Source organism: Rhagoletis pomonella, unplaced genomic scaffold, assembly GCF_013731165.1.
Source record: "Rhagoletis pomonella isolate Grant_MI unplaced genomic scaffold, Rhpom_1.0 Rhpom_scaffold_00008, whole genome shotgun sequence".
Taxonomy (NCBI): domain Eukaryota; kingdom Metazoa; phylum Arthropoda; class Insecta; order Diptera; family Tephritidae; genus Rhagoletis; species Rhagoletis pomonella.
In genome coordinates, this window is record NW_023458562.1 from 24,522,811 (window position 1) to 24,537,528 (window position 14,718).

General features: G+C 33.4%; 5 non-coding genes across 5 annotated transcripts; 2 read left to right on the plus strand and 3 right to left on the minus strand.

Annotated features, from left to right (window-relative positions):
• Window positions 1-1,525: 1,525 nt before the first annotated feature.
• Trnad-guc lies at window positions 1,526-1,597 on the minus strand. Its single transcript has one exon. It is a non-coding gene; the product is annotated as a tRNA-Asp (tRNA).
• A 1,721-nt stretch (window positions 1,598-3,318) lies between these two features.
• On the minus strand, window positions 3,319-3,390 carry Trnad-guc. Its single transcript has one exon. It is a non-coding gene; the product is annotated as a tRNA-Asp (tRNA).
• A 2,546-nt stretch (window positions 3,391-5,936) lies between these two features.
• On the plus strand, window positions 5,937-6,009 carry Trnar-acg. Its single transcript has one exon. It is a non-coding gene; the product is annotated as a tRNA-Arg (tRNA).
• Window positions 6,010-6,328: 319 nt separating this feature from the next.
• Trnan-guu lies at window positions 6,329-6,402 on the minus strand. Its single transcript has one exon. It is a non-coding gene; the product is annotated as a tRNA-Asn (tRNA).
• A 3,654-nt stretch (window positions 6,403-10,056) lies between these two features.
• On the plus strand, window positions 10,057-10,129 carry Trnar-acg. Its single transcript has one exon. It is a non-coding gene; the product is annotated as a tRNA-Arg (tRNA).
• The last annotated feature ends 4,589 nt before the right edge of the window (window positions 10,130-14,718 follow it).

The following is a 14,718-nucleotide window of genomic DNA, read 5'->3' on the forward strand; positions in this document are numbered from 1 at the left end:
GTAGCCAGCGGGTGTCAAGTGTCTGTTACAAGCAGAAGCATATCGAAGTGCACTCAATAAAAAATATTAGTGTTTAAAAACTCAGAGCTGCAAATCCGCAGGGCGCACTTGATGCTTATTTTTTCCGCCTTGCGTTATGTTTATATTTTTTTGATGATGCATTTCCGAACGTAATTTTTTTGCAGTGATTCGAAAAAACTTGATTGATGATGTATTTCCGGACATTTTTGCAATTTGCTCTTTCTTAAAATTTCAGACCTTTCACTCAATTTGTTCAAATAAATTTAAGTGGAAGGTATGAAATTTTAAGAAAAAGCAATTGCTTAGTTTTTATGCATGAATTTAGTTTACAAATAATAGATATTTATTAATTATTTTTACATTGCTAAAATATCCGGTTTTGCTTTTTAATTCCTCCACTTAGACAACGAAGAACATGAATTTTGACACTCTTTTCAACTACCATGAATAAAAATTTTACACTGAAAATCATGAAGATCAATTTAGTATAGATTTAAGAAGTAGTTTCACATCTTCTTATCCGCCATGTCAGCTATCTGGCAGAATCGTGTTTCGTATTTTTTGTGGTAGCAATTTTTTCAAAAGAAAAGTCAAATATATGTATATTATTTAATAATTTTCTTCATTGAAAATACTGAAAAAATCAACTGCTGCTTCCGTGGATGTTGCAACACGCGGAATGCTGTAAGAATACAGCTATAACAGCCACCGCACACCAGACTTTATTGGCCTTCCGATTTAGTTGGGGCTCGCTTGAAATATGTAGAAGAAGATGTTTGGAGGTGGATAAAAGTGGCAGATAAAGTCTGTGTTTTGCAGTGGATCTAAAATATTTTAAACAAGAATTATTGCAGTCGCATTTTTGTTTATATGATTTTTGTTTGAATGATTTTTGTTTATGTGAGTAGCAGTCTTATTGTGTGTATTAAATACGTATGTATATTAAAAATGAAGTGATCAGTTGTGAAATATATGTATTTTATTTCGCTCCGCGCTCCGCATCCGCTCCCAAAACAACTTACTAAAAATGCAATAATTGGTTTAAGTTAAATTTTCTTCAGTTCATTAAAGGTATAAAACCTTCTGCTGTCCTGTCTGGAATAGCTACAAATCTGTTTAAAATTAAATTTCAAATCAGAATTTCATGGCATTTTTTATAGCAAGTAGCAAGTCAGTCACATGTGTCAGTTTTCATAGTAAATAAAAAAAAAAAATAAAAAATAATCGCTTACTCTTTTAAATTGTTAAATGAACATCGAAGTCGGAAGTATTTTTTGCTTAAAAATTACTTGTTGTACAAACGTGTATTTATGTATATGATGTTTGCTATACAATGAGCTTGAATTTTATACAAAAATTAATAAACATTTTAGTATAAACAAAAGAAAAATATCGAAAATTGGTCAAAATCGTTGATCCATATCGTCAGCTGCAAATAAGAGAAATGGTTATTGGTTCCTCTTGAAAATTTGTTTTACACCTTTGCCCAAAAAAAAAGGCAATTCTCCCCGACGGGGAATTGAACCCCGGTCTCCCGCGTGACAGGCGGGGATACTGACCACTATACTATCGAGGATGTTGACGTTTATTTGTCAAATGGCTTATCTGAGCGATAGGTGAAATAAGTAGAAAAAAATGTAGAGTACTAAACTGCGTTGTATATATTGTGATATTTATAAATATCCACCCCTTTTCTCAAGTTCACCATACTAAACAAATTCAACTTCTCCTCATAGTTTTAATCAGTGTTGCAACACAAAATTCAACACAGTGTTGCCAGTGAACGCCTAATTTCCCTTAATGTATTTTCACATTTTTCGTGGTTCACCCACGTTTTTTGCTTTATTAGTGTGTACATATCAAACACTTTTTTCGAAACTGCGTTTATCAAGGTTTTGTAAGATACGCCTTCAATAAAAATTTTAAACTGTTAGTAACAAAAACAAGGGAGTTACATGCCTCTTATTAAAAATCCCTGGCAGTGCTTTGATATGCTTTTTAGAATGTTTTTTACTTCTTATACATACATATGTAGATTATTTACTTAAAAGCTGTCATTAATAATTTTGTGATGGTTTTTTCAAGACATACGTTTAAAACTTTCAATTTACCCCAGCCAAGCCGGAAATGGAGATATGTATTTTTTTATCGCACGGAAACTACACAATATTTGGCATGCACTATTTTCACAATATGAAGCATGACATACATATGAGTTAGCTGAAGAATTTTTTGTAGATGTGGCAGTTCTTTTTCCTATCAAATGAGTGGTATCTAGAGTGATGAAATACGAATGTAATTTTTAACGAATTTTGTATTTACATTACGTAAAATCTGAAGAAGTAAAATATGTTATTTTTCCAGCTCATAATTTATTGACCTAAATGCTGTGGAAAAAGATAATATGGTGTAATTATAAGTACTATTTATGTATGTCGCAAAAAGTCCTATTTTTAAAAATAAATACTTTTTTTTTTTGAGTGAAGGCTTATGCTGTAAAAGTTTTATAAAGTTATAACATTATTGTAAAAGTAAAATGCATTCTTTTGGTCAAAATAAAAATGGCTTCTCATACTTTTGGTAACCTTTTTCAAATCTTTTAGTAACATTTTATCTACGCTTGTGGCAACAGTGCTTGATACATCAGCTGTTCAAATGAAAAGGTTTAAATGTAGATGAAACCTTGCAGAATTTGTGTAATTATGTATTTCACTAAGTTTGAAATTTTAATGTTTATGGTTTTTGTTATACTTTTATAAAAAATTAATAAATATTAAAAAAATGGTCAAAACTCGCCAAGATGCCGCAACACTATTAATTTGTTCCACACAATAAATATTTATTATTATGTTTTCTATTTCGTAATAGATGAAATAGAAAAATAAATAATTAACTACATATTATAAAATTGAGATTTTCGTTCTACTACATTTTTTTTCAGATTCTACAAACAAATTTTTTTTTGTTGGAGCACTGCTACGGAGTAATGAAGCCAGAATTAGCACGCTAATCTTTTCCTTTTTTGCAAAAGAGATAGAATTTATTTTATGAGGAATAATATATTTAGAGTCATGGTAGCGTGACGTAAATACTCAGGCGATAAAACTTGAGTTGAAGTGAATTGAGCTGAATTGAGATAATAATACTAATAGCCAGTTTCACGAAAGCTATTTAAGTGAAATATAATTTTTTTATTTGAATTTGATTGGGAATTGATTTAAAAAAAATATAATTTTTCACTTAAATTCTTTTCGGCTGTAATAAAAAAAAGAAAAATTAATAAAAAAAAACGTCGATCTCCCCGACGGGGAATTGAACCCCGGTCTCCCGCGTGACAGGCGGGGATACTAACCACTATACTATCGAGGACGTTGGGTTGCGGCTGACAAAAGCGTTATTTATATATATAGCGGCGTTGGTGCATACCGAGAGTTCTTAACAAAGCCACCACTTTGCACAAAATATGTACTTATTCACCGTGTGGTTTTTCTCAACAACACCAATTGTTGAGTCATATTCATAGGTAAGGTGAAAACAAACAATGTTGCCACAATGTATATATCATAAAAGTTTGTACGACGGCAGATGGTTATCAGCGCCTATGGGCCGTATGAATAAAAATAAGATCTTTTACTCAAATTAAATTGAATTAAAATTGAAGTAAAAGGTATGAAATTTTAAGAAAAAGCAATTGCTTAGTTTTTATTCATGCGGCCCTATGTCTCATTGCAGTGCAAATTACCGGAATGGGAATGAAAACCACAGAAATTATGTATTTTGCGATAAAAGTTTTTTAAATGGAAAAAAGCTACCTTCTTACAGTTCTTGCCGTGTTTCAAGCCTGCATGAAAGCGAATTAAAGACTTCATGTTATTGGAACTCCTTCCAAGTGGAAAAAGAACCGTGCTATAAGCACATTTTGAAAGCAACCTAGTCCTACTGGGTATGTACCTACTAGAGGTTTACGCCGACAGGCCTTGCGGCGGCGGCGTGGTCAACTTCAAAAAGAATCGGCGGCGGCGGCGACGCCGGCGGGTCTGGAAACGCCGGCGCTACTGCGCATAAGGTAGATTCCAAAGAGCCATGAGGCTACTAGTCTTATCATGTCACCATGCCAATTCAGATTATAATTCTATTTAATTCATTCATTGAAATAGTTTTATATTTAAATTACGTTACTTCCTACTTGAATTAAAATTTTGAGTGCCTGGCGCTGACGGATGGGCGAACAGAAGAATGTCTGAGTATATACATACATGGCTCTGTATGTTCTCTACGCCCTGCAGGAAATGTATCTAACTATATGCTAACTTTAAGTTGATTAGGAAGGAGCTAAAAGTCACTTATTATCTGTATATTTTCTTTGACGAAAGCTAACTATATTTCTATGGCGATGGCCGCGAAATAGTCAAGGGTGGTTTACCTCTGCATTTGATGTAACTAACTTGTAACTAAGTACTCTTGGACATAAAATATCAGTAGGAAAAACAAAATATTTATTTATATTCTTTTTTATTTAATTTATTACATTTCATATTTGTTTTCATATTCGTTTATCCAAAGGCGTTTAAAAAAAAACAATATCCTTCATTACTCCTGCATTACTTGTCAACTAGCTTCAAGCTAGCTTTTTGTAGCCTATGCGAGTATCGTCAAAAAAATCCCCAAAACAAATTGACCCGCCCTAACCTAGAGCTCTTGTTAAAAGTCGTCTAGTCGATTAGCAACTTCTTTCCTGTTGATAGTCGAATAGCAATTATTCGATAAAAAGCTCGAATTCGTCAGTGACACTTTTTCACCATAAAATTATTGTTATTAGCGCGGTTGGTTTTTGTCAATAAGCGTGAGTATGTTCAAAAAAAATGTTTACTGAAAGAAACTAATCGAAAAATTTAAAATGAATGGTTAGTCGACTAGTAGTTGAAAAATTCGAAAGGAAACGATTAGTTGATTAAGTGAATTCGATTATTTTTTTTTTTTTAACTACTTTTGCTATTCGACTAACCGATCTCTCTAGTACTAACAAGAGCTCTAGTATGTACCTTCATAAAATTTTTTTCAAACTTTTATGAATTAAAGTACACAAAAGATTAAGAAGTTAGTTTTTTTTCGGAGTAATTCGATTCGGATGCCGTTGGAGGCGTGGCTGGTGTCTGAAAGTCAGAAAAAGCAATTTCGTGAATTGGAAACTGACGGAAAAATTTTTTATTCATACTATCGTTGCTAAAGTGCCTTTTTTATTATGTATGTATTTTTAACAGTAGACGGAACTTTAGCAACGATTCGTTCGTCTTTCGTCACTTGAAAATTTTACTTCAAAGAGGTATTTTATTTTATTCAGATATGGTTTTCTTTTTTAAAATTTATGACCTATAAGGGAACATTTTAAACACCGTTATCTCGAAACTGGAGCCTATCGAACAAATTGGAGGATGCCATTGAATTTATACCTTGAATTTAAACCTTTGCCCACAGTGCAACTCTTCGTGAATTTGCATTTATTTTTAATATTTCATGATTGGAGTGATTGACTATGTACTAGATCATAAATTTCTATATAGAAAAAATGTAAGCTATGAATTTTAAAAATGTATTAGTGTACATAAATTTTTTATTTGGATGAAAGAGTTTTGCATAGCTTCAGAGAAATATCACACGTGTTGTATGACATCATCGGCGGTCACATTTGGTTTTGTTTGTGTGTATGTATGTATGTATACGATTATACATATTAGAATGTGTCTATTTTGTAATTATCACTGTTAACAATCTGCATATTCCTCTATGCTCAAGTTATGTAGTAATTAAAAAACTAAGCACTATCTGATTAACTTATGCGATTCTATTAATTTTTTAATTTTTATTTTTTCTTATATATATGTTTGTAAATTAATTTTGGCGCCCGATCGCCAGTCGGTCCTGTGGCGCAATGGATAACGCGTCTGACTACGGATCAGAAGATTCCAGGTTCGACTCCTGGCAGGATCGCAAGGATGTGATTTTTTGTTTTGATTCAAACGTTTGCTTACATCTTTGTATGCACCTCTAAACATACATGCATACACGTAAAATTTTTCTAAGTGGATACCATTCCATTAATAATTTTTCTGATGAAGAAATATTTGTTGTGTTTAATTCTACATATATGCTGGATAACACAGAACATCTCTTAAAGTCTTGCATGAAAAATATAGAATATTTCACCTCCTATTGTTTCAAGCTTAAAAGTATTTAATGCTTTATTAGTAGAAAAACCGTTTTAAATTTAATAAAATTAAATTTTAATTTATAAAAAAAAATTTACTTGCGCCCCCGGGTGGGCTCGAACCACCAACCTTTCGGTTAACAGCCGAACGCGCTAGCCAATTGCGCCACGGAGGCTCATGGTAGGTCAATGCCACTTGCTACATTTAACATAAACACACAATTGAAGAATTAACAGCTTGCACAAAAAGTGTGTTGGAATAGAAATACAAACGTTAAAATTAATTAATACAAGTATATTTTTGTTCCTCATAAGTGTTAAATTTAAAAGTTTTTCTGTGTTAAAGTTTGTAATAATATTTATAGAGTTTACACGCTTTGCTTTTCAAATGAACCCTGCGATTATTTTCATGGGGCGATGTTGCCACTGAAAAGAAAATTCTTTAGTTCCTTGTTAATGTAAGAGAGCGATATTTTTTCAAGATTGAAGTGCAATTTATGCTATTCAAAACTATAGCTCAATTTAACCTACACGATAATCGTTATTAAGCGCAATTTTAATACAAATCGAAAAATCCATCTTCAGTGATGCCCTCGCATTGCTTTTAAAAGTGAAATTTGAAAATTTTACGACCTTGGTATGTGAAAAATTGATTACTGTGCTAGAAGCAAGTACATTTAAATTGGTTACCAAATCGATGAAAACATAACTATTGGAAAATGATGGCAATACAATAAATAGTTTGCCAAAGTAGCAACAATGTCGTAGCAATTTTTACGAGATTTTTTAAATTTAATTTTAATAATAATAAAATTATAATTTTAAATGACATTTGGGCCAAAATTTACTTGTACAGCTTATCTGTTGGCATTGTAAAATTCTAGTAGGTATGATGTTAGGTATGATGTGTAGGTCAATTAGCACACAGCCTTATTGTACAATCAACGTTTTGTTTTTATTAATGCGTTTGTGCCTTTTCATTGGACATGATCGAGCCAGCGAAGTCGCTTTACTTTATTTTTGAGTTCCATTGGACGATTTTTTGTGTGCTAACACAGTGGCACATGAAGTGTTGACACACTGTGTTATTGGTACCTATCGAAAGTCGACCAAGAAACTCTATGGGCTGGTTTCTCCAAGTCAACTTAACTTAGTTTAGCCACTTTTTGGACTTAAGTCAAAAGTAAGCCTACGTTTTACACAGCTTATTCTTGACTAAGTCAAGAAAATTGGCATAACTAACTAACTTAGTTTAGCCAATTTTTTAGACTAAGTCAAGAATAAGCTGTGTAAAAAGTAGGCTAACTTTTGACTTAAGTCCAAAAAATGGCTAGACTAAGTTGAGTTGGAGAAACCAGCCCTATGACTTAAAACTGGAGTTTGCCATTTCTTTGTTTTTTTTTGCGATTATTGGCGGCGAGAACACATAAACGAACGACACAAGATCACACAAGAACAAGAGAGCGAAAAAAGTTAATTTTTTTCAGCGGGTTCTACGCCATCTTATTTCGCTGGAAAACGAAAGAAAAGTAAACAACGAAAAAAAACCAAAACCAAAACTAACCAAAATTATTGTCAACCACTTTTAATACATAATTTAGCTAAAATTATTAATTAAAACGCTTTAATACGTGTTGCCGTGTTGAATTAACTCTTCTTGAGTTAAAAAAAAGTGAAAAGTAGTGGTGCTTGTGATGTAAACAAATGCTCAGCTGACGAACACGCTTTCGAAGTTTTCCTTTTTAAAAACCAGTTACAAATACAACGTCGCGTTCTTGCGTGATCTTGTATGTTTGGTTCATGGCGAGAACACTCCAGATGTACTTCTATGTGTGCTAAAAGCATTCTCCAGTTTGTGATTTCATATAGTGCCAAGGGTGCTTCTGTGCTATCGTTTAATCGAAAAGTACTATGCCTGTGGGCGCGGAACGTTGATAAGTGTTAGCCCTACACGAAAAGGACTTTTTTCTGAGCTCTTCACTAACACACTAAAATGTACACCAATGCACAGAAAAACATTTGTAAAAATAACCTTAGGAAATACAATAAGTAGAAAATAGACCTTTAGCACTGCTGGTAAAATCCCCACGTGAGAAAGGGATGCATAGTCACATGCACACAAAAGAACAGGTCAGGGTTTTGATATAACCCACGAATTACAAATTAATATTCCATTGCTCGTTAGAATAAAAATTAGAAAACAAAAATTTTGGATGTACCTTTTATGAAGAGCCCTCCTTACTCTGTTGTTCGAATCAATAGTAAATTTGTTTGAATTCGAACGATTGGTACTATAAAAGAGTTAGGCGTTCGAATAGAACTTCTTTTCGATTCGAACTACAGAGTAAGGGCCAGGCCTGGGCGACGCCGACTACGCAGTACCCTCGGGGTAACGTCGCGTGTTCTCATAAGCGAAGTTAAAGGCGAAAATTAACCGAAAATTAATAACTATTTCTTAATAAATCACTTAAAATTAAATACGCTGAATTTACACTTTATTTTCGCCTTCAAATTCGTGTATACGAACACGCGATGCTACCCCGAGGGTCTGGCGCAGTCGGCGTCTCCCAGGCCTGCTCTTATGTAATAAAAATTATACATATACATAATTAAAACAATATCACAGACATTTTATATAGAACTGTTTTGTGTTGTTTACGAAACGCATTCTTATACTGGTAGGTATGCATTTGATCTGGTTCCATTTATGCAAGGATTATAAATATTTCACGTAGCGTGCAACAGAGCTGGGTAAATGGAATTACATCACAGATACATTCCTCCGTAACTGTAATTAGTAATCAATTCCTTCAGTCCACAGCAAAGGAATTGATTATTTTTCAGTTTCTTCGACAAGTATTTTTTTAATTTCGTTACAAGAATTGTGTTTTGTAATGTAATTATTTTCCAAGGTCTGAAAGTAGATTAAAATGTAATCAAATTTCTTGTAGATACCAATACCTGGAAATGCAAGAGTACTTTTGCTTTTTCAATTACTCAAAATAATTATAAAAGTAACTAAGAAACTGAAATTTCATTCACGAATGGAAAAGTGGAATTTTGTGAATATTAAATAACAAATATGTACATACATATCTATAAACTTAGCAAAATATCATAATTTATATCTTCAGTCTTATCTTAGGAGACCTTCATAACAAAATACAATTCCCTGAATTGAATTAAACAAAATAATTACTGCGTGGCGTATTAATATTTATATGAACAGTGTTATTGATCTTTGTACCACGATTTGGTTTTTTTTTATGTTTTAAAATTACTTTTAAGGAATTGAGAATATAATCAATACCTTTGCCGTGGAGTTAAGGAATTTTTTAGTAATTCCGATACCTTGTAATATGTAACTTAGCGTAATTTAACCATAAAGTCAACATTACGACCCAGCGCTGCTTCCCATCAGTGTTTACACACATTGGCGCTCTTTATTATTTCCTTATCTTACCACTAAGGCGAATATGACTGACATTAAGTAAATGCGTACAAACCTACTGGACGCAATGCGTTATCTATGTGTGTATATATCTATTAAACGCTTATACGCAGAGCTCATTAACAAGATTACTTGAATGATAATTTGCACGCCCCAACAAGCACTGCTCACCAATAATATTTTTGGATATTTAGAGCAAGCACAGTGAATAACCCTAATAACAACCAGTTTTAGGAAATTTTTAACACAACGGCATCACTATTTACAACACATGTTTTTATATAGCATAATTTTAGGGGTTGAAATAAAAACTATTATGCTGCTTTATTCTGCATGTGCACATCGATATAAGTCATGCATTTGACAAACGGTTTTCAACGGTCCTGTGGCGCAATGGATAACGCGTCTGACTACGGATCAGAAGATTCCAGGTTCGACTCCTGGCAGGATCGCAGGTAGTTTTTTTTCTTTTTTTCCAATTTATTTATTTATTATTTTTATATATTTTATACAAAATTTTGGATTTGCGTACATTTATACATAATCATAAGTCACATGAACTTGAAATTTGGTATGCAGACAGATTGTCGCTGAAAATCGGTACTTTTCAGGAGAGCAAAGAAACTGTTGTAAAAAATGTTGTTGTCATTAGGGAAAAGTTTGGGGTTCGAGACTTTGTTAAAGCCTCTGCTTCCTAGAAGACTAGAAATTCGACGATTTGTCAACTTACGTATGATTCTAAACGCATGCGCAAGGTGTCGTAAATGAAAATGCATTTTTGCACATTCTATAGTTTGGCATGGTAGCGACGATATATATAAGAATGGGAGGTGTTTATATAATATATAAATGAGTTTGTAAAAGGGGATAAATAGGTATTCATCTGTTCATGGGCGTAGCCAGGTAGGGCAGGGGGGTGCTCGAGCCCCCCCCCTAACCTTCAAATTTTCCTTATATATGTATAAAATAGTACCCTGAAATGCCAGCTTAATAGGGTCAGCAACTTTTTTAGTTTCCCGCCCAGAAAGTTTAAATCCAATACTAACTGCTTACTCCTGCAAACTGTCATCTGTTCGTGGGCTACACTTAAATTTTGAGCAAACTATCCCACTTAGTTTGCGTCTGTGAGCCATAGAAAGCTGTCAAGCTCGTTAATTTTGAAGAATATAAAAAAGTTAATTTCTGGTGCTCACCAAGGGGAACATTAAGGAAGCCTATTAAAATGAATAAGAAAATTTAAAATGTACTGGGCTAAATTAATTCTGCTAAAAGAAAACTATGATGAGAAAAAACGATTTTTGCAACGAGAAAAGTAATAATAATAATCGATTGGCGATTAGACATATAGTATGTTAGTGTTTGGCCGAGCTTCTCCTCCGATTTGTGGCGTGCGCCTTGATGTTGTTACACAAAGGGGAGGGACCTAAAGTTTTACGCCGATTCCGAACGGCGATTGTATTTTTATGAGTAGCTGTTTTTCATGCAAAAATACACTCGGAGGTTTGCCATTGCCTGCCCAGGGGCGACCGCTGTTAAGAAAAAAATTTTCTATATTTTTTGCGATGTTGCCTTAACCACTGCTAACCGCTAAACAACAGCGGCCGCAAAGAACAGTATTTTTTGAAAAAAGTCACTGACTTATCTAACCACTTTAGTGATATAAAAAAATTATAAAACTAAAAAATATTATCAACAAAATTTGAATCAAATTATAGCAACTAAATGATAAGCATACCCATTAAGTTGTTTTCCTCTTCATTTGAAACCAATTTTAATTAATTTAAACTTTCTTTTCTTTTTTTTTAACTAATTTTTTCGATTTTTTTACAACGACGATTCATAATTTAAAGTGATGCTTTACCTACTGTTGCGCAGTTTCCATCTCAAGAACTTTTTCACCACATTTATATTACGCACGCAGCCTTGGTGCTCCTCTAGAAGGACGTATGTAAGTGCCATGTCACCTCCATCTGTGAAGGACGCCCTAACGCTATTCTCGTTCCTGGCCACACGCTCTTCGTTCACAGCACGTTTGAAAAATCACAATTAAATTGCAACAACGCAATAGCAATTCGTCATGTCGCACCAGTAAAAGTCAACAAATTAATCCCAACTACATAGCCATCCGGTCGTTTGGCCAATAAATGCTGTTAGTAGGGAAAATAAAACAGAAAGACACAAGCGAGTGTATAAAATATGGGTATCGCTTATAAAGTTGTTGTTGTAATTTGTAGTTTGAATGACAATTGCTGAAAGCGGGTGAACTAGCAAGGAAAAGCAATCTATGTTCCTTTGCAAAGGACACCAATCCAAATAAGCCACTTCCGCCGATGCGCTCGTACAAGTACAAGCAGTTATTTACCCGCGGACCTCTACCAAGGCGAAATTGCTTGTCTTGCGCTGATGGATGCGTGCAATGACGCCTTAAAGCAGCGCACTATCTCGCCGCGTATATCGCATCTTATTTACAACTTTATTAGATGCGTTCCTTGCGATGCCACGCTTTGGTCGTCGGTCGTTGGGTAATGTAATGGCAGCAGTAAACAAGTCATTAAACATCTCACGCGCAATTTTCCCTTTTGAATATTTTCATTTATCTTCACTAAGTACGAGTAACTATATCGTTTTCTTTTACTTTTTATCTATTGCTTTGTTTGCTCCTTTCAATTTTTGCTTGACTGCGTATACGCGTAGGGGAAAGTTCTCTTGGCGAAGGAAAGAATCTTAAGCATTCGTTTTGGCTCTATTGCAATGCAGTCAAATTAGTTATGAATGAGTGCTTCCTTCCTTCCTTATTTTTTGTGAATGTTCCGCAAGCGAAGTTACGGAAAATATTTATTTATCTTCCTTTTTTAAGTTTTTTTTTTTTGTATTTTCTCCGGCGGTTATTTAGTCCCTTCTGCTGGTGAATGCATTAAAGGAAATTAGATTACATGTTTTAACCTTTAATTAAAGGTTAATTGAGTCATTTTCCTACTGGAAATTTTAGTGTTAGATTCATGTATGAAAATTACAATGTGCACCAAATTTCAAAAAGTTGGAGGTGATGGCAATCGGACCAACATCATTTGATTAAGGTGTGTCAAATAATGAAAAAGTACCAAAGGATTTTAAAAAGTGGGTTACCATTTCTTTTTTATCTCAATTTGAAGTTGACGAAATGAACTCCCAATGAGAATGTATAATTTAAAACTCACATTTTCCAAAGTTAACGGAGCTGGGTCGATTTTGTATGGGGGAAAATAAAAGGCATTTGACCGTATTGTAATAGTAATGTTATGATGTCTTAGGTCTAAGCCAATTGTTATTGGCCACGAAAGGTTAATTTAAAACTTGTCTTTAGCCCGCGAAATTGAATCAAAGTGTATGAGTTTTGAAAACGAAACTCTGGCTTGTAGTACCTATGGAATGCCTTAGTTATTATAAACAGAACGATATATAAAATAAAGGGTTATTAAATTTAGTACCTCACGTTCATTTATCATTTTTCAATAAGTCTACAAGGTTTTACGATATTAAGATAAAACTTACAAAAACGACAATTTTCCCTTATGAATTTTTTTTCAATTCATCGTTACTTCAGCAACCAAGTAAAAAATACAGAAAAGTGAGACGAGATTTATTTCAAACGTTTTAATGTTTTCGGTTGTTCATATAATATTAAAAGGACCATGGACTTGGTCACGCCGATTTGGTCAGTTTTCAAAATCGTAGTGAATGAAGTCAAACATGTAAGTTAATAGTAGTTTCAAGCATATATGTAAGTATTTACATACATTAACATAATACATTTACGGTGAGAAACGCCCATTTTAAGTCCATTTATGCAGTCTGGAAAATTGGTGCGGAATGGTTTCTTTAGTTACTGAAGTAGCACATTTTGCGCGGTTTCTAAATTTGCCGTTATATGAAAGTAGGGAACGTGCAATAAGTGTTTAGATATGCATAAATATTTTAGATAATACCATTATGGGACTGTAGGTAAATGCAATATACTCTAAAATTGGACCATATTGCTTTGCATTCAGCTCGAACGAAAAAAGTCACTCCCTGGCACACTTTTCTGTATCCGGTTTTATTTAAAAGTTATTTATACAATTGAAGAGAAATTTGTTTGGAAAAAAAATGGCGATCCACTTAAGTTCTTCGATATAATTTTGGTAAATATTAATCGATCGGTACGTAATAATTACCAAATTGAAGGCGATACTTACTATTACTGATTTATAATAATAATATGATTAAGATCGTTCAGGTTATAAACAAATTACTTTAAAATAAAAAAAATGCTGATCAAAATTTTTTGTCATATTTATATTTGCAATTTTTATATTGTATTATGCATAAGCATAAGTAAACTAATTAGTGTTTCTAGAAGTTGTGCCTGTTCAGTGTTTCCATACTCATTTGCATACACACAATTTTTCTACCACGATGGAAAATAAAGGCTTTTCTATTAGCGCTACAGAAATTGTTCCTGAATTTGCAAAAATTCCCAAACTATAGGCAATATTAAAAAAAGATTAGAATATTTGGAACCAGCGATCTAAATGCACCCCAGCAATATTAATGCTGTTCTTTACATCTTTTGACTATGGTCCAGTGCAATTATCAAGAGATAACTCTGAGATTAATGATTAGCTAAAGGGCTGCGAGAAATGATATTTGACTTTATCTTTTGCGTTAACGGATTCATTATCAAATAATATGCACCAAACCTTTTTGCTGAAGCCAGAATTTTTAACAAGAATTGGTCTTATTCGACTGATGCGCTGTGGGTCACTTGGCGGTCGATGCGCGAACTCCTACAATTAAAATAAAAGACTAATATTTTGCGGCTTGTTGATGGCTTCATAATACAATATATTTTCACTATTACCAAGTGATTTGAGAAAAATTAGATTTTCGACCCGCCCTAAATGTACATGTGTAGGTATGTAATTTGTGAGCGAGACCAAAAAAAGTCATTGTACTTGTTAATTTTTGAACATTAAATTCACAACTTCAAATCGATATAAAATGGAAATGGGAACCGACTTTT